Source organism: Trichomycterus rosablanca, chromosome 1 (assembly GCF_030014385.1).
Source record: "Trichomycterus rosablanca isolate fTriRos1 chromosome 1, fTriRos1.hap1, whole genome shotgun sequence".
In the NCBI taxonomy this organism is placed as follows: Eukaryota; Metazoa; Chordata; class Actinopteri; order Siluriformes; family Trichomycteridae; genus Trichomycterus; species Trichomycterus rosablanca.
The window spans coordinates 1105264-1126456 of NC_085988.1; the positions used below are offsets into that span (position 1 = coordinate 1105264).

General features: G+C 38.4%; 1 protein-coding gene across 1 annotated transcript in view; it reads right to left on the reverse strand.

Annotated features, from left to right (window-relative positions):
- Positions 1 to 21193, reverse strand: part of slc6a18 (solute carrier family 6 member 18) — a 41137-nt gene that overhangs the window by 1137 nt on the left and 18807 nt on the right. The gene's annotated exons all lie outside the window — the stretch shown is intronic.

Below are 21193 nucleotides of genomic sequence, written 5' to 3' on the forward strand. Positions count from 1 at the left end.
GATGGATAGAGATGGATTAGATAGATGGAGATGGACGTTATTGGATGGATGGAGATGTGTTATTGTAGGATGAATGGATAGAGATGGATTAGATAGATGGAGATGGACGTTATAGGATGGATGGAGATGTGTTATTGTAGGATGGATGGATAGAGATGGATTAGATAGATGGAGATGGACGTTATTGGATGGATGGAGATGTGTTATTGTAGGATGGATGGATAGAGATGGATTAGATAGATGGAGATGGACATTATTGGATGGATGGAGATGTGTTATTGTAGGATGGATGGATAGAGATGGATTAGATAGATGGAGATGGACGTTATTGGATGGATGGAGATGTGATATTGTAGGATGGATGGATAGAGATGGATTAGATAGATGGAGATGTGTTATTGTAGGATGGATGGATAGAGATGGATTAGATAGATGGAGATGGACATTATTGGATGGATGGAGATGTGTTATTGTAGGATGGATGGATAGAGATGGATTAGATAGATGGAGATGGACGTTATTGGATGGATGGAGATGTGTTATTGTAGGATGGATGGATAGAGATGGATTAGATAGATGGAGATGGACGTTATTGGATGGATGGAGATGTGTTATTGTTGGATGGATGGATAAAGATGGATTAGATAGATGGAGATGGACATTATTGGATGGATGGAGATGTGTTATTGTTGGATGGATGGATAAAGATGGATTAGATAGATGGAGATGCACGTTATTGTTGGATGGATGGATAGAGATGGATTAGATAGATGGAGATGGACATTATTGGATGGATGGAGATGTGTTATTGTTGGATGGATGGATAGAGATGGATTAGATAGATGGAGATGTGTTATTGTTGGATGGATGGATAGAGATGGATTAGATAGATGGAGATGGACGTTATTGGATGGATGGAGATGTGTTATTGTTGGATGGATGGATAAAGATGGATTAGATAGATGGAGATGTGTTATTGTAGGATGGATGGATAGAGATGGATTAGATAGATGGAGATGTGTTATTGTAGGATGAATGGATAGAGATGGATTAGATAGATGGAGATGGACATTATTGGATGGATGGAGATGTGTTATTGTTGGATGGATGGATAGAGATGGATTAGATAGATGGAGATAGACATTATTGGATGGATGGAGATGTGTTATTGTTGGATGGATGGGTAAAGATGGATTAGATACATGGAGATGTGTTATTGTAGGATGGATGGATAGAGATGGATTAGATAGATGGAGATGGACGTTATTGGATGGATGGAGATGTGTTATTGTTGGATGGATGGATAAAGATGGATTAGATAGATGGAGATGTGTTATTGTTGGATGGATGGATAGAGATGGATTAGATAGATGGAGATGGACAATATTGGATGGATGGAGATGTGTTATTGTTGGATGGATGGGTAAAGATGGATTAGATAGATGGAGATGTGTTATTGTAGGATGGATGGATAGAGATGGATTAGATAGATGGAGATGGACATTATTGGATGGATGGAGATGTGTTATTGTAGGATGGATGGATAGAGATGGATTAGATAGATGGAGATGGACGTTATTGGATGGATGGAGATGTGTTATTGTTGGATGGATGGATAGAGATGGATTAGATAGATGGAGATGGACGGTATTGGATGGATGGAGATGTGCTATTGTTGGATGGATGGATAAAGATGGATTAGATAGATGGAGATGTGTTATTGTTGGATGGATGGATAAAGATGGATTAGATAGATGGAGATAAACATTATTGGATGGATGGAGATGTGTTATTGTTGGATGGATGGATAAAGGTAGATTAGATAGATGGAGATGGACGTTATTGGATGGATGGAGATGTGTTATTGTTGGATGGATGGTTAGAGATGGATTAGATAGATGGAGATGTGTTATTGTAGGATGGATGGATAGAGATGGATTAGATAGATGGAGATGGACGTTATTGGATGGATGGAGATGTGTTATTGTAGGATGGATGGATAGAGATGGATTAGATAGATGGAGATGGACGTTATTGGATGGATGGAGATGTGTTATTGTAGGATGGATGGATAGAGATGGATTAGATAGATGGAGATTTGTTATTGTAGGATGGATGGATAGAGATGGATTAGATAGATGTAGATGGACATTATTGGATGGATGGAGATGTGTTATTGTAGGATGGATGGATAGAGATAGATTAGATAGATGGAGATGTGTTATTGTAGGATGGATGGATAGAGATGGATTAGACAGATGGAGATGGACGTTATTGGATTGATGGAGATGTGTTATTGTAGGATGGATGGATAGAGATGGATTAGATAGATGGAGATGTGTTATTGTAGGATGGATGGATAGAGATGGATTAGATAGATGGAGATGGACATTATTGGATGGATGGAGATGTGTTATTGTAGGATGGATGGATAGAGATGGATTAGATAGATGGAGATGGACATTATTGGATGGATGGAGATGTGTTATTGTAGGATGGATGGATAGAGATGGATTAGATAGATGGAGATGGACGTTATTGGATGGATGGAGATGTGTTATTGTAGGATGGATGGATAGAGATGGATTAGATAGATGGAGATGGACCTTATTGGATGGATGGAGATGTGTTATTGTAGGATGGATGGATAGAGATGGATTAGATAGATGGAGATGGACGTTATTGGATGGATGGAGATGTGTTATTGTAGGATGGATGGATAGAGATGGATTAGATAGATGGAGATGGACGTTATTGGATGGATGGAGATGTGTTATTGTTGGATGGATGGATAGAGATGGATTAGATAGATGGACATGTGTTATTGTTGGATGGATGGATAAAGATGGATTAGATAGATGGAGATGGACATTATTGGATGGATGGAGATGTGTTATTGTTGAATGGATGGATAAAGATGGATTAGATAGATGGAGATGGACGTTATTGGATGGATGGAGATGTGTTATTGTAGGATGGATGGATAGAGATGGATTAGATAGATGGAGATGGACATTATTGGATGGATGGAGATGTGTTATTGTAGGATGGATGGATAGAGATGGATTAGATAGATGGAGATGTGTTATTGTTGGATGGATGGATAGAGATGGATTAGATAGATGGAGATGGACGTTATTGGATGGATGGAGATGTGTTATTGTAGGATGGATGGATAGAGATGGATTAGATAGATGGAGATGGACGTTATAGGATGGATGGAGATGTGTTATTGTAGGATGGATGGATAGAGATGGATTAGATAGATGGAGATGGACGTTATTGGATGGATGGAGATGTGTTATTGTAGGATGGATGGATAGAGATGGATTAGATAGATGGAGATGGACGTTATAGGATGGATGGAGATGTGTTATTGTAGGATGGATGGATAGAGATGGATTAGATAGATGGAGATGGACGTTATAGGATGGATGGAGATGTGATATTGTAGGATGGATGGATAGAGATGGATTAGATAGATGGAGATGTGTTATTGTTGGATGGATGGATAGAGATGAATTAGATAGATGGAGATGTGTTATTGTTAGATGGATGGATAAAGATGGATTAGATAGATGGAGATGTGTTATTGTTGGATGGATGGATAAAGATGGATATAGATAGATGGAGATGTGTTATTGTTGGATGGATGGATAGAGATGGATTAGATAGATGGAGATGTGTTATTGTAGGATGGATGGATAAAGATGGATTAGATAGATGGAGATGTGTTATTGTTGGATGGATGGATAAAGATGGATATAGATAGATGGAGATGTGTTATTGTTGGATGGATGGATAGAGATGGATTAGATAGATGGAGATGTGTTATTGTAGGATGGATGGATAAAGATGGATTAGATAGATGGAGATGTGTTATTGTAGGATGGATGGATAAAGATGGATTAGATAGATGGAGATGTGTTATTGTTGGATGGATGGATAAAGATGAATTAGATAGATGGAGATGGACATTATTGGATGGATGGAGATGTGTTATTGTTGAATGGATGGATAAAGATGGATTAGATAGATGGAGATGTGTTATTGTTAGATGGATGGATAGAGATGGATTAGATAGATGGAGATGGACGTTATTGTAGGATGGATGGATAAAGATGGATTAGATAGATGGAGATGTGTTATTGTTGGATGGATGGATAAAGATGGATTAGATAGATGGAGATGGACATTATTGGATGGATGGAGATGTGTTATTGTTGGATGGATGGATAGAGATGGATTAGATAGATGGAGATGTGTTCTTGTAGGATGGATGGATAGAGATGGATTAGATAGATGGAGATGGACATTATTGGATGGATGGAGATGTGTTATTGTAGGATGGATGGATAGAGATGGATTAGATAGATGGAGATGTGTTATTGTTGGATGGATGGATAGAGATGGATTAGATAGATGGAGATGTGTTATTGTAGGATGGATGGATAGAGATGGATTAGATAGATGGAGATGGACGTTATAGGATGGATGGAGATGTGTTATTGTAGGATGAATGGATAGAGATGGATTAGATAGATGGAGATGTGTTATTGTTGGATTGATGGATAGAGATGGATTAGATAGATGGAGATGTGCTATTGTTAGATGGATGGATAAAGATGGATATAGATAGATGGAGATGGACGTTATAGGATGGATGGAGATGTGTTATTTGTAGGATGGATGGATAGAGATGGATTAGATAGATGGAGATGGACGTTATTGGACGGATGGAGGTGTGTTATTGTAGGATGGATGGATAAAGATGGATTAGATAGATGGAGATGTGTTATTGTAGGATGGATGGATAGAGATAGATTAGATAGATGGAGATGGACGTTTTTGGATGGATGGATGGATAGAGATGGATTAGATAGATGGAGATGGACGTTATAGGATGGATGGAGATGTGTTATTGTAGGATGGATGTATAGAGATGGATTAGATAGATGGAGATGGACGTTATTGGATGGATGGAGATGTGTTATTGTAGGATGGATGGATAGAGATGGATTAGATAGATGGAGATGGACATTATTGGATGGATAGAGATGGATTAGATAGATGGAGATGTGTTATTGTAGGATGGATGGATAGAGATGGATTAGATAGATGGAGATGGACTTTATTGGATGGATGGAGATGTGTTATTGTAGGATGGATGGATAGAGATGGATTAGATAGATGGAGATGGACGTTATTGGATGGATGGAGATGTGTTATTGTAGGATGGATGGATAGAGATGGATTAGATAGATGGAGATGGACGTTATTGGATGGATGGAGATGTGTTATTGTAGGATGGATGGATAGAGATGGATTAGATAGATGGAGATGGACGTTATTGGATGGATGGAGATGTGTTATTGTTGGATGGATGGATAAAGATGCATTAGATAGATGGACATGTGTTATTGTAGGATGGATGAATAGAGATGGATTAGATAGATGGAGATGGACATTATTGGATGGATGGAGATGTGTTATTGTAGGATGGATGGATAGAGATGGATTAGATAGATGGAGATGTGTTATTGTTGGATGGATGGATAGAGATGGATTAGATAGATGGAGATGTGTTATTGTAGGATGGATGGATAGAGATGGATTAGATAGATGGAGATGGACGTTATAGGATGGATGGAGATGTGTTATTGTAGGATGAATGGATAGAGGTGGATTAGATAGATGGAGATGTGTTATTGTTGGATGGATGGATAGAGATGGATTAGATAGATGGAGATGTGTTATTGTTAGATGGATGGATAAAGATGGATTTGATAGATGGAGATGTGTTATTGTTGGATGGATGGATAAAGATGGATATAGATAGATGGAGATGTGTTATTGTTGGATGGATGGATAGAGATGGATTAGATAGATGGAGATGTGTTATTGTAGGATGGATGGATAAAGATGGATTAGATAGATGGAGATGTGTTATTGTTGGATGGATGGATAGAGATGGATTAGATAGATGGAGATGTGTTATTGTAGGATGGATGGATAAAGATGGATTAGATAGATGGAGATGGACGTTATTGGATGGATGGAGATGTGTTATTGTTGGATGGATGGATAAAGATGGATTAGATAGATGGAGATGGACATTATTGGATGGATGGAGATGTGTTATTGTTGAATGGATGGATAAAGATGGATTAGATAGATGGAGATGTGTTATTGTAGGATGGATGGATAGAGATGGATTAGATAGATGGAGATGGACATTATTGGATGGATGGAGATGTGTTATTGTAGGATGGATGGATAGAGATGGATTAGATAGATGGAGATGTGTTATTGTTGGATGGATGGATAGAGATGGATTAGATAGATGGAGATGTGTTATTGTAGGATGGATGGATAGGGATGGATTAGATAGATGGAGATGGACATTATTGGATGGATGGAGATGTGTTATTGTAGGATGGATGGATAGAGATGGATTAGATAGATGGAGATGTGTTATTGTTGGATGGATGGATAGAGATGGATTAGATAGATGGAGATGTGCTATTGTTAGATGGATGGATAAAGATGGATATAGATAGATGGAGATAGACGTTATAGGATGGATGGAGATGTGTTATTTGTAGGATGGATGGATAGAGATGGATTAGATAGATGGAGATGGACATTATTGGATGGATGGAGATGTGTTATTGTAGGATGGATGGATAGAGATGGATTAGATAGATGGAGATGGACATTATTGGATGGATGGAGATGTGTTATTGTAGGATGGATGGATAGAGATGGATTAGATAGATGGAGATGTGTTCTTGTAGGATGGATGGATAGAGATGGATTAGATAGATGGAGATGGACATTATTGGATGGATGGAGATGTGTTATTGTAGGATGGATGGATAGAGATGGATTAGATAGATGGAGATGTGTTATTGTTGGATGGATGGATAGAGATGGATTAGATAGATGGAGATGTGTTATTGTAGGATGGATGGATAGAGATGGATTAGATAGATGGAGATGGACGTTATAGGATGGATGGAGATGTGTTATTGTAGGATGAATGGATAGAGATGGATTAGATAGATGGAGATGTGTTATTGTTGGATTGATGGATAGAGATGGATTAGATAGATGGAGATGTGCTATTGTTAGATGGATGGATAAAGATGGATATAGATAGATGGAGATGGACGTTATAGGATGGATGGAGATGTGTTATTTGTAGGATGGATGGATAGAGATGGATTAGATAGATGGATATGGACGTTATTGGACGGATGGAGGTGTGTTATTGTAGGATGGATGGATAAAGATGGATTAGATAGATGGAGATGTGTTATTGTAGGATGGATGGATAGAGATGGATTAGATAGATGGAGATGGACGTTTTTGGATGGATGGATGGATAGAGATGGATTAGATAGATGGAGATGGACGTTATAGGATGGATGGAGATGTGTTATTGTAGGATGGATGTATAGAGATGGATTAGATAGATGGAGATGGACGTTATTGGATGGATGGAGATGTGTTATTGTAGGATGGATGGATAGAGATGGATTAGATAGATGGAGATGGACATTATTGGATGGATAGAGATGGATTAGATAGATGGAGATGTGTTATTGTAGGATGGATGGATAGAGATGGATTAGATAGATGGAGATGGACGTTATTGGATGGATGGAGATGTGTTATTGTAGGATGGATGGATAGAGATGGATTAGATAGATGGAGATGGACGTTATTGGATGGATGGAGATGTGTTATTGTAGGATGGATGGATAGAGATGGATTAGATAGATGGAGATGGACGTTATTGGATGGATGGAGATGTGTTATTGTAGGATGGATGGATAGAGATGGATTAGATAGATGGAGATGGACGTTATTGGATGGATGGAGATGTGTTATTGTTGGATGGATGGATAAAGATGCATTAGATAGATGGACATGTGTTATTGTAGGATGGATGAATAGAGATGGATTAGATAGATGGAGATGGACATTATTGGATGGATGGAGATGTGTTATTGTAGGATGGATGGATAGAGATGGATTAGATAGATGGAGATGTGTTATTGTTGGATGGATGGATAGAGATGGATTAGATAGATGGAGATGTGTTATTGTAGGATGGATGGATAGAGATGGATTAGATAGATGGAGATGGACGTTATAGGATGGATGGAGATGTGTTATTGTAGGATGAATGGATAGAGGTGGATTAGATAGATGGAGATGTGTTATTGTAGGATGGATGGATAGAGATGGATTAGATAGATGGAGATGGACGTTATAGGATGGATGGAGATGTGTTATTGTAGGATGAATGGATAGAGATGGATTAGATAGATGGAGATGTGTTATTGTTGGATGGATGGATAGAGATGGATTAGATAGATGGAGATGTGTTATTGTTAGATGGATGGATAAAGATGGATTTGATAGATGGAGATGTGTTATTGTTGGATGGATGGATAAAGATGGATATAGATAGATGGAGATGTGTTATTGTTGGATGGATGGATAGAGATGGATTAGATAGATGGAGATGTGTTATTGTAGGATGGATGGATAAAGATGGATTAGATAGATGGAGATGTGTTATTGTTGGATGGATGGATAGAGATGGATTAGATAGATGGAGATGTGTTATTGTAGGATGGATGGATAAAGATGGATTAGATAGATGGAGATGTGTTATTGTTGGATGGATGGATAAAGATGGATTAGATAGATGGAGATGGACATTATTGGATGGATGGAGATGTGTTATTGTTGAATGGATGGATAAAGATGGATTAGATAGATGGAGATGTGTTATTGTAGGATGGATGGATAGAGATGGATTAGATAGATGGAGATGGACATTATTGGATGGATGGAGATGTGTTATTGTAGGATGGATGGATAGAGATGGATTAGATAGATGGAGATGTGTTATTGTTGGATGGATGGATAGAGATGGATTAGATAGATGGAGATGTGTTATTGTAGGATGGATGGATAGGGATGGATTAGATAGATGGAGATGGACATTATTGGATGGATGGAGATGTGTTATTGTAGGATGGATGGATAGAGATGGATTAGATAGATGGAGATGTGCTATTGTTAGATGGATGGATAAAGATGGATATAGATAGATGGAGATAGACGTTATAGGATGGATGGAGATGTGTTATTTGTAGGATGGATGGATAGAGATGGATTAGATAGATGGAGATGGACATTATTGGATGGATGGAGATGTGTTATTGTAGGATGGATGGATAGAGATGGATTAGATAGATGGAGATGGACATTATTGGATGGATGGAGATGTGTTATTGTAGGATGGATGGATAGAGATGGATTAGATAGATGGAGATGTGTTATTGTTGGATGGATGGATAGAGATGGATTAGATAGATGGAGATGTGTTATTGTTGAATGGATGGATAAAGATGGATTAGATAGATGGAGATGGACATTATTGGATGGATGGAGATGTGTTATTGTAGGATGGATGGATAGAGATGGATTAGATAGATGGAGATGTGTTATTGTTGGATGGATGGATAGAGATGGATTAGATAGATGGAGATGTGTTATTGTTAAATGGATGGATAAAGATGGATTAGATAGATGGAGATGGACATTATTGGATGGATGGAGATGTGTTATTGTAGGATGGATGGATAGATATGGATTAGATAGATGGAGATGTGTTATTGTAGGATGGATGGATAGAGATGGATTAGATAGATGGAGATGGACATTATTGGATGGATGGAGATGTGTTATTGTAGGATGGATGGATAGAGATGGATTAGATAGATGGAGATGTGTTATTGTTGGATGGATGGATAGAGATGGATTAGATAGATGGAGATGTGCTATTGTTAGATGGATGGATAAAGATGGATATAGATAGATGGAGATGGACGTTATAGGATGGATGGAGATGTGTTATTTGTAGGATGGATGGATTAGATAGATGGAGATGGACGTTATTGGATGGATGGAGGTGTGTTATTGTAGGATGGATGGATAGAGATGGATTAGATAGATGGAGATGGTGGATTGTAGGATGGATGGATAGAGATGGATTAGATAGATGGAGATGTGTTATTGTAGGATGGATGGATAGAGATGGATTAGATAGATGGAGATGGACGTTTTTGGATGGATGGATGGATAGAGATGGATTAGATAGATGGAGATGTGTTATTGTTGGATGGATGGATTGAGATGGATTAGATAGATGGAGATGGACGTTATAGGATGGATGGAGATGTGTTATTGTAGGATGGATGTATAGAGATGGATTAGATAGATGGAGATGGACGTTATTGGATGGATGGAGATGTGTTATTGTAGGATGGATGGATAGAGATGGATTAGATAGATGGAGATGGACGTTATAGGATGGATGGAGATGTGTTATTGTAGGATGGATGGATAGAGATGGATTAGATAGATGGAGATGGACATTATTGGATGGATGGAGATGTGTTATTGTTGGATGGATGGATAGAGATGGATTAGATAGATGGAGATGGACGTTATTGGATGGATGGAGATGTGTTATTGTTGGATGGATGGATAGAGATGGATTAGATAGATGGAGATGCACGGTATTGGATGGATGGAGATGTGTTATTGTAGGATGGATGGATAGAGATGGATTAGATAGATGGAGATGTGTTATTGGATGGATGGATAGAGATGGATTAGATAGATGGAGATGGACGTTATTGGATGGATGGAGATGTGTTATTGTAGGATGGATGGATAGAGATGGATTAGATAGATGGAGATGTGTTATTTTAGGATGGATGGATAGAGATGGATAAGATAGATGGAGATGGACGTTATTGGATGGATGGAGATGTGTTATTGTAGGATGGATGGATAGAGATGGATTAGATAGATGGAGATGGACGTTATAGGATGGATGGAGATGTGTTATTTGTAGGATGGATGGATTAGATAGATGGAGATGGACGTTATTGGATGGATGGAGGTGTGTTATTGTAGGATGGATGGATAGAGATGGATTAGATAGATGGAGATGGTGGATTGTAGGATGGATGGATAGAGATGGATTAGATAGATGGAGATGTGTTATTGTAGGATGGATGGATAGAGATGGATTAGATAGATGGAGATGGACGTTTTTGGATGGATGGATGGATAGAGATGGATTAGATAGATGGAGATGTGTTATTGTTGGATGGATGGATTGAGATGGATTAGATAGATGGAGATGGACGTTATAGGATGGATGGAGATGTGTTATTGTAGGATGGATGTATAGAGATGGATTAGATAGATGGAGATGGACGTTATTGGATGGATGGAGATGTGTTATTGTAGGATGGATGGATAGAGATGGATTAGATAGATGGAGATGGACGTTATAGGATGGATGGAGATGTGTTATTGTAGGATGGATGGATAGAGATGGATTAGATAGATGGAGATGGACATTATTGGATGGATGGAGATGTGTTATTGTTGGATGGATGGATAGAGATGGATTAGATAGATGGAGATGGACGTTATTGGATGGATGGAGATGTGTTATTGTTGGATGGATGGATAGAGATGGATTAGATAGATGGAGATGCACGGTATTGGATGGATGGAGATGTGTTATTGTAGGATGGATGGATAGAGATGGATTAGATAGATGGAGATGTGTTATTGGATGGATGGATAGAGATGGATTAGATAGATGGAGATGGACGTTATTGGATGGATGGAGATGTGTTATTGTAGGATGGATGGATAGAGATGGATTAGATAGATGGAGATGTGTTATTTTAGGATGGATGGATAGAGATGGATAAGATAGATGGAGATGGACGTTATTGGATGGATGGAGATGTGTTATTGTAGGATGGATGGATAGAGATGGATTAGATAGATGGAGATGGACATTATTGGATGGATGGAGATGTGTTATTGTAGGATGGATGGATAGAGATGGATTAGATAGATGGAGATGTGTTATTGTAGGATGGATGGATAGAGATGGATTAGATAGATGGAGATGGACGTTATAGGATGGATGGAGATGTGTTATTGTAGGATGGATGGATAGAGATGGATTAGATAGATGGAGATGTGTTATTGTTGGATGGATGGATAGAGATGGATTAGATAGATGGAGATGGACGTTATAGGATGGATGGAGATATGGTATTGTAGGATGGATGGATAGAGATGGATTAGATAGATGGAGATGTGTTATTGTTGGATGGATGGATAGAGATGGATTAGATAGATGGAGATGGACGTTATAGGATGGATGGAGATATGGTATTGTAGGATGGATGGATAGAGATGGATTAGATAGATGGAGATGTGTTATTGTTGGATGGATGGATAGAGATGGATTAGATAGATGGAGATGTGTTATTGTTGGATGGATGGATAGAGATGGATTAGATAGATGGAGATGTGTTATTGTAGGATGGATGGATAGAGATGGATTAGATAGATGGAGATGGACGTTATTGGATGGATGGAGATGTGTTATTGTAGGATGGATGGATAGAGATGGATTAGATAGATGGAGATGGACGTTATTGGATGGATGGAGATGTGTTATTGTAGGATGGATGGATAGAGATGGATTAGATAGATGGAGATGGACGTTATAGGATGGATGGAGATGTGTTATTGTAGGATGGATGGATAGAGATGGATTAGATAGATGGAGATGTGTTATTGTTGGATGGATGGATAGAGATGGATTAGATAGATGGAGATGGACGTTATTGGATGGATGGAGATGTGTTATTGTAGGATGGATGGATAGAGATGGATTAGATAGATGGAGATGGACGTTATTGGATGGATGGAGATGTGTTATTGTAGGATGGATGGATAGAGATGGATTAGATAGATGGAGATGGACATTATTGGATGTGTGGAGATGTGTTATTGTAGGATGGATGGATAAAGATGGATTAGATAGATGAAGATGTGTTATTGTAGGATGGATGGATAAAGATGGATTAGATAGATGGAGATGGACGTTATTGGATGGATGGAGATGTGTTATTGTAGGATGGATGGATAGAGATGGATTAGATAGATGGAGATGGACGTTATTGGATGGATGGAGATGTGTTATTGTAGGATGGATGGATAGAGATGGATTAGATAGATGGAGATGGACGTTATTGGATGGATGGAGATGTGTTATTGTAGGATGAATGGATAGAGATGGATTAGATAGATGGAGATGGACGTTATAGGATGGATGGAGATGTGTTATTGTAGGATGGATGGATAGAGATGGATTAGATAGATGGAGATGGACGTTATTGGATGGATGGAGATGTGTTATTGTAGGATGGATGGATAGAGATGGATTAGATAGATGGAGATGGACATTATTGGATGGATGGAGATGTGTTATTGTAGGATGGATGGATAGAGATGGATTAGATAGATGGAGATGGACGTTATTGGATGGATGGAGATGTGATATTGTAGGATGGATGGATAGAGATGGATTAGATAGATGGAGATGTGTTATTGTAGGATGGATGGATAGAGATGGATTAGATAGATGGAGATGGACATTATTGGATGGATGGAGATGTGTTATTGTAGGATGGATGGATAGAGATGGATTAGATAGATGGAGATGGACGTTATTGGATGGATGGAGATGTGTTATTGTAGGATGGATGGATAGAGATGGATTAGATAGATGGAGATGGACGTTATTGGATGGATGGAGATGTGTTATTGTTGGATGGATGGATAAAGATGGATTAGATAGATGGAGATGGACATTATTGGATGGATGGAGATGTGTTATTGTTGGATGGATGGATAAAGATGGATTAGATAGATGGAGATGCACGTTATTGTTGGATGGATGGATAGAGATGGATTAGATAGATGGAGATGGACATTATTGGATGGATGGAGATGTGTTATTGTTGGATGGATGGATAGAGATGGATTAGATAGATGGAGATGTGTTATTGTTGGATGGATGGATAGAGATGGATTAGATAGATGGAGATGGACGTTATTGGATGGATGGAGATGTGTTATTGTTGGATGGATGGATAAAGATGGATTAGATAGATGGAGATGTGTTATTGTAGGATGGATGGATAGAGATGGATTAGATAGATGGAGATGTGTTATTGTAGGATGAATGGATAGAGATGGATTAGATAGATGGAGATGGACATTATTGGATGGATGGAGATGTGTTATTGTTGGATGGATGGATAGAGATGGATTAGATAGATGGAGATAGACATTATTGGATGGATGGAGATGTGTTATTGTTGGATGGATGGGTAAAGATGGATTAGATACATGGAGATGTGTTATTGTAGGATGGATGGATAGAGATGGATTAGATAGATGGAGATGGACGTTATTGGATGGATGGAGATGTGTTATTGTTGGATGGATGGATAAAGATGGATTAGATAGATGGAGATGTGTTATTGTTGGATGGATGGATAGAGATGGATTAGATAGATGGAGATGGACAATATTGGATGGATGGAGATGTGTTATTGTTGGATGGATGGGTAAAGATGGATTAGATAGATGGAGATGTGTTATTGTAGGATGGATGGATAGAGATGGATTAGATAGATGGAGATGGACATTATTGGATGGATGGAGATGTGTTATTGTAGGATGGATGGATAGAGATGGATTAGATAGATGGAGATGGACGTTATTGGATGGATGGAGATGTGTTATTGTTGGATGGATGGATAGAGATGGATTAGATAGATGGAGATGTGTTATTGTTGGATGGATGGATAGAGATGGATTAGATAGATGGAGATGGACGGTATTGGATGGATGGAGATGTGCTATTGTTGGATGGATGGATAAAGATGGATTAGATAGATGGAGATGTGTTATTGTTGGATGGATGGATAAAGATGGATTAGATAGATGGAGATAAACATTATTGGATGGATGGAGATGTGTTATTGTTGGATGGATGGATAAAGGTAGATTAGATAGATGGAGATGGACGTTATTGGATGGATGGAGATGTGTTATTGTTGGATGGATGGTTAGAGATGGATTAGATAGATGGAGATGTGTTATTGTAGGATGGATGGATAGAGATGGATTAGATAGATGGAGATGGACGTTATTGGATGGATGGAGATGTGTTATTGTAGGATGGATGGATAGAGATGGATTAGATAGATGGAGATGGACGTTATTGGATGGATGGAGATGTGTTATTGTAGGATGGATGGATAGAGATGGATTAGATAGATGGAGATTTGTTATTGTAGGATGGATGGATAGAGATGGATTAGATAGATGTAGATGGACATTATTGGATGGATGGAGATGTGTTATTGTAGGATGGATGGATAGAGATAGATTAGATAGATGGAGATGTGTTATTGTAGGATGGATGGATAGAGATGGATTAGACAGATGGAGATGGACGTTATTGGATTGATGGAGATGTGTTATTGTAGGATGGATGGATAGAGATGGATTAGATAGATGGAGATGTGTTATTGTAGGATGGATGGATAGAGATGGATTAGATAGATGGAGATGGACATTATTGGATGGATGGAGATGTGTTATTGTAGGATGGATGGATAGAGATGGATTAGATAGATGGAGATGGACATTATTGGATGGATGGAGATGTGTTATTGTAGGATGGATGGATAGAGATGGATTAGATAGATGGAGATGGACGTTATTGGATGGATGGAGATGTGTTATTGTAGGATGGATGGATAGAGATGGATTAGATAGATGGAGATGGACCTTATTGGATGGATGGAGATGTGTTATTGTAGGATGGATGGATAGAGATGGATTAGATAGATGGAGATGGACGTTATTGGATGGATGGAGATGTGTTATTGTAGGATGGATGGATAGAGATGGATTAGATAGATGGAGATGGACGTTATTGGATGGATGGAGATGTGTTATTGTTGGATGGATGGATAGAGATGGATTAGATAGATGGACATGTGTTATTGTTGGATGGATGGATAAAGATGGATTAGATAGATGGAGATGGACATTATTGGATGGATGGAGATGTGTTATTGTTGAATGGATGGATAAAGATGGATTAGATAGATGGAGATGGACGTTATTGGATGGATGGAGATGTGTTATTGTAGGATGGATGGATAGAGATGGATTAGATAGATGGAGATGGACATTATTGGATGGATGGAGATGTGTTATTGTAGGATGGATGGATAGAGATGGATTAGATAGATGGAGATGTGTTATTGTTGGATGGATGGATAGAGATGGATTAGATAGATGGAGATGGACGTTATTGGATGGATGGAGATGTGTTATTGTAGGATGGATGGATAGAGATGGATTAGATAGATGGAGATGGACGTTATAGGATGGATGGAGATGTGTTATTGTAGGATGGATGGATAGAGATGGATTAGATAGATGGAGATGGACGTTATTGGATGGATGGAGATGTGTTATTGTAGGATGGATGGATAGAGATGGATTAGATAGATGGAGATGGACGTTATAGGATGGATGGAGATGTGTTATTGTAGGATGGATGGATAGAGATGGATTAGATAGATGGAGATGGACGTTATAGGATGGATGGAGATGTGATATTGTAGGATGGATGGATAGAGATGGATTAGATAGATGGAGATGTGTTATTGTTGGATGGATGGATAGAGATGAATTAGATAGATGGAGATGTGTTATTGTTAGATGGATGGATAAAGATGGATTAGATAGATGGAGATGTGTTATTGTTGGATGGATGGATAAAGATGGATATAGATAGATGGAGATGTGTTATTGTTGGATGGATGGATAGAGATGGATTAGATAGATGGAGATGTGTTATTGTAGGATGGATGGATAAAGATGGATTAGATAGATGGAGATGTGTTATTGTTGGATGGATGGATAAAGATGGATATAGATAGATGGAGATGTGTTATTGTTGGATGGATGGATAGAGATGGATTAGATAGATGGAGATGTGTTATTGTAGGATGGATGGATAAAGATGGATTAGATAGATGGAGATGTGTTATTGTAGGATGGATGGATAAAGATGGATTAGATAGATGGAGATGTGTTATTGTTGGATGGATGGATAAAGATGAATTAGATAGATGGAGATGGACATTATTGGATGGATGGAGATGTGTTATTGTTGAATGGATGGATAAAGATGGATTAGATAGATGGAGATGTGTTATTGTTAGATGGATGGATAGAGATGGATTAGATAGATGGAGATGGACGTTATTGTAGGATGGATGGATAAAGATGGATTAGATAGATGGAGATGTGTTATTGTTGGATGGATGGATAAAGATGGATTAGATAGATGGAGATGGACATTATTGGATGGATGGAGATGTGTTATTGTTGGATGGATGGATAGAGATGGATTAGATAGATGGAGATGTGTTCTTGTAGGATGGATGGATAGAGATGGATTAGATAGATGGAGATGGACATTATTGGATGGATGGAGATGTGTTATTGTAGGATGGATGGATAGAGATGGATTAGATAGATGGAGATGTGTTATTGTTGGATGGATGGATAGAGATGGATTAGATAGATGGAGATGTGTTATTGTAGGATGGATGGATAGAGATGGATTAGATAGATGGAGATGGACGTTATAGGATGGATGGAGATGTGTTATTGTAGGATGAATGGATAGAGATGGATTAGATAGATGGAGATGTGTTATTGTTGGATTGATGGATAGAGATGGATTAGATAGATGGAGATGTGCTATTGTTAGATGGATGGATAAAGATGGATATAGATAGATGGAGATGGACGTTATAGGATGGATGGAGATGTGTTATTTGTAGGATGGATGGATAGAGATGGATTAGATAGATGGAGATGGACGTTATTGGACGGATGGAGGTGTGTTATTGTAGGATGGATGGATAAAGATGGATTAGATAGATGGAGATGTGTTATTGTAGGATGGATGGATAGAGATAGATTAGATAGATGGAGATGGACGTTTTTGGATGGATGGATGGATAGAGATGGATTAGATAGATGGAGATGGACGTTATAGGATGGATGGAGATGTGTTATTGTAGGATGGATGTATAGAGATGGATTAGATAGATGGAGATGGACGTTATTGGATGGATGGAGATGTGTTATTGTAGGATGGATGGATAGAGATGGATTAGATAGATGGAGATGGACATTATTGGATGGATAGAGATGGATTAGATAGATGGAGATGTGTTATTGTAGGATGGATGGATAGAGATGGATTAGATAGATGGAGATGGACTTTATTGGATGGATGGAGATGTGTTATTGTAGGATGGATGGATAGAGATGGATTAGATAGATGGAGATGGACGTTATTGGATGGATGGAGATGTGTTATTGTAGGATGGATGGATAGAGATGGATTAGATAGATGGAGATGGACGTTATTGGATGGATGGAGATGTGTTATTGTAGGATGGATGGATAGAGATGGATTAGATAGATGGAGATGGACGTTATTGGATGGATGGAGATGTGTTATTGTTGGATGGATGGATAAAGATGCATTAGATAGATGGACATGTGTTATTGTAGGATGGATGAATAGAGATGGATTAGATAGATGGAGATGGACATTATTGGATGGATGGAGATGTGTTATTGTAGGATGGATGGATAGAGATGGATTAGATAGATGGAGATGTGTTATTGTTGGATGGATGGATAGAGATGGATTAGATAGATGGAGATGTGTTATTGTAGGATGGATGGATAGAGATGGATTAGATAGATGGAGATGGACGTTATAGGATGGATGGAGATGTGTTATTGTAGGATGAATGGATAGAGGTGGATTAGATAGATGGAGATGTGTTATTGTTGGATGGATGGATAGAGATGGATTAGATAGATGGAGATGTGTTATTGTTAGATGGATGGATAAAGATGGATTTGATAGATGGAGATGTGTTATTGTTGGATGGATGGATAAAGATGGATATAGATAGATGGAGATGTGTTATTGTTGGATGGATGGATAGAGATGGATTAGATAGATGGAGATGTGTTATTGTAGGATGGATGGATAAAGATGGATTAGATAGATGGAGATGTGTTATTGTTGGATGGATGGATAGAGATGGATTAGATAGATGGAGATGTGTTATTGTAGGATGGATGGATAAAGATGGATTAGATAGATGGAGATGGACGTTATTGGATGGATGGAGATGTGTTATTGTTGGATGGATGGATAAAGATGGATTAGATAGATGGAGATGGACATTATTGGATGGATGGAGATGTGTTATTGTTGAATGGATGGATAAAGATGGATTAGATAGATGGAGATGTGTTATTGTAGGATGGATGGATAGAGATGGATTAGATAGATGGAGATGGACATTATTGGATGGATGGAGATGTGTTATTGTAGGATGGATGGATAGAGATGGATTAGATAGATGGAGATGTGTTATTGTTGGATGGATGGATAGAGATGGATTAGATAGATGGAGATGTGTTATTGTAGGATGGATGGATAGGGATGGATTAGATAGATGGAGATGGACATTATTGGATGGATGGAGATGTGTTATTGTAGGATGGATGGATAGAGATGGATTAGATAGATGGAGATGTGTTATTGTTGGATGGATGGATAGAGATGGATTAGATAGATGGAGATGTGCTATTGTTAGATGGATGGATAAAGATGGATATAGATAGATGGAGATAGACGTTATAGGATGGATGGAGATGTGTTATTTGTAGGATGGATGGATAGAGATGGATTAGATAGATGGAGATGGACATTATTGGATGGATGGAGATGTGTTATTGTAGGATGGATGGATAGAGATGGATTAGATAGATGGAGATGGACATTATTGGATGGATGGAGATGTGTTATTGTAGGATGGATGGATAGAGATGGATTAGATAGATGGAGATGTGTTCTTGTAGGATGGATGGATAGAGATGGATTAGATAGATGGAGATGGACATTATTGGATGGATGGAGATGTGTTATTGTAGGATGGATGGATAGAGATGGATTAGATAGATGGAGATGTGTTATTGTTGGATGGATGGATAGAGATGGATTAGATAGATGGAGATGTGTTATTGTAGGATGGATGGATAGAGATGGATTAGATAGATGGAGATGGACGTTATAGGATGGATGGAGATGTGTTATTGTAGGATGAATGGATAGAGATGGATTAGATAGATGGAGATGTGTTATTGTTGGATTGATGGATAGAGATGGATTAGATAGATGGAGATGTGCTATTGTTAGATGGATGGATAAAGATGGATATAGATAGATGGAGATGGACGTTATAGGATGGATGGAGATGTGTTATTTGTAGGATGGATGGATAGAGATGGATTAGATAGATGGATATGGACGTTATTGGACGGATGGAGGTGTGTTATTGTAGGATGGATGGATAAAGATGGATTAGATAGATGGAGATGTGTTATTGTAGGATGGATGGATAGAGATGGATTAGATAGATGGAGATGGACGTTTTTGGATGGATGGATGGATAGAGATGGATTAGATAGATGGAGATGGACGTTATAGGATGGATGGAGATGTGTTATTGTAGGATGGATGTATAGAGATGGATTAGATAGATGGAGATGGACGTTATTGGATGGATGGAGATGTGTTATTGTAGGATGGATGGATAGAGATGGATTAGATAGATGGAGATGGACATTATTGGATGGATAGAGATGGATTAGATAGATGGAGATGTGTTATTGTAGGATGGATGGATAGAGATGGATTAGATAGATGGAGATGGACGTTATTGGATGGATGGAGATGTGTTATTGTAGGATGGATGGATAGAGATGGATTAGATAGATGGAGATGGACGTTATTGGATGGATGGAGATGTGTTATTGTAGGATGGATGGATAGAGATGGATTAGATAGATGGAGATGGACGTTATTGGATGGATGGAGATGTGTTATTGTTGGATGGATGGATAAAGATGCATTAGATAGATGGACATGTGTTATTGTAGGATGGATGAATAGAGATGGATTAGATAGATGGAGATGGACATTATTGGATGGATGGAGATGTGTTATTGTAGGATGGATGGATAGAGATGGATTAGATAGATGGAGATGTGTTATTGTTGGATGGATGGATAGAGATGGATTAGA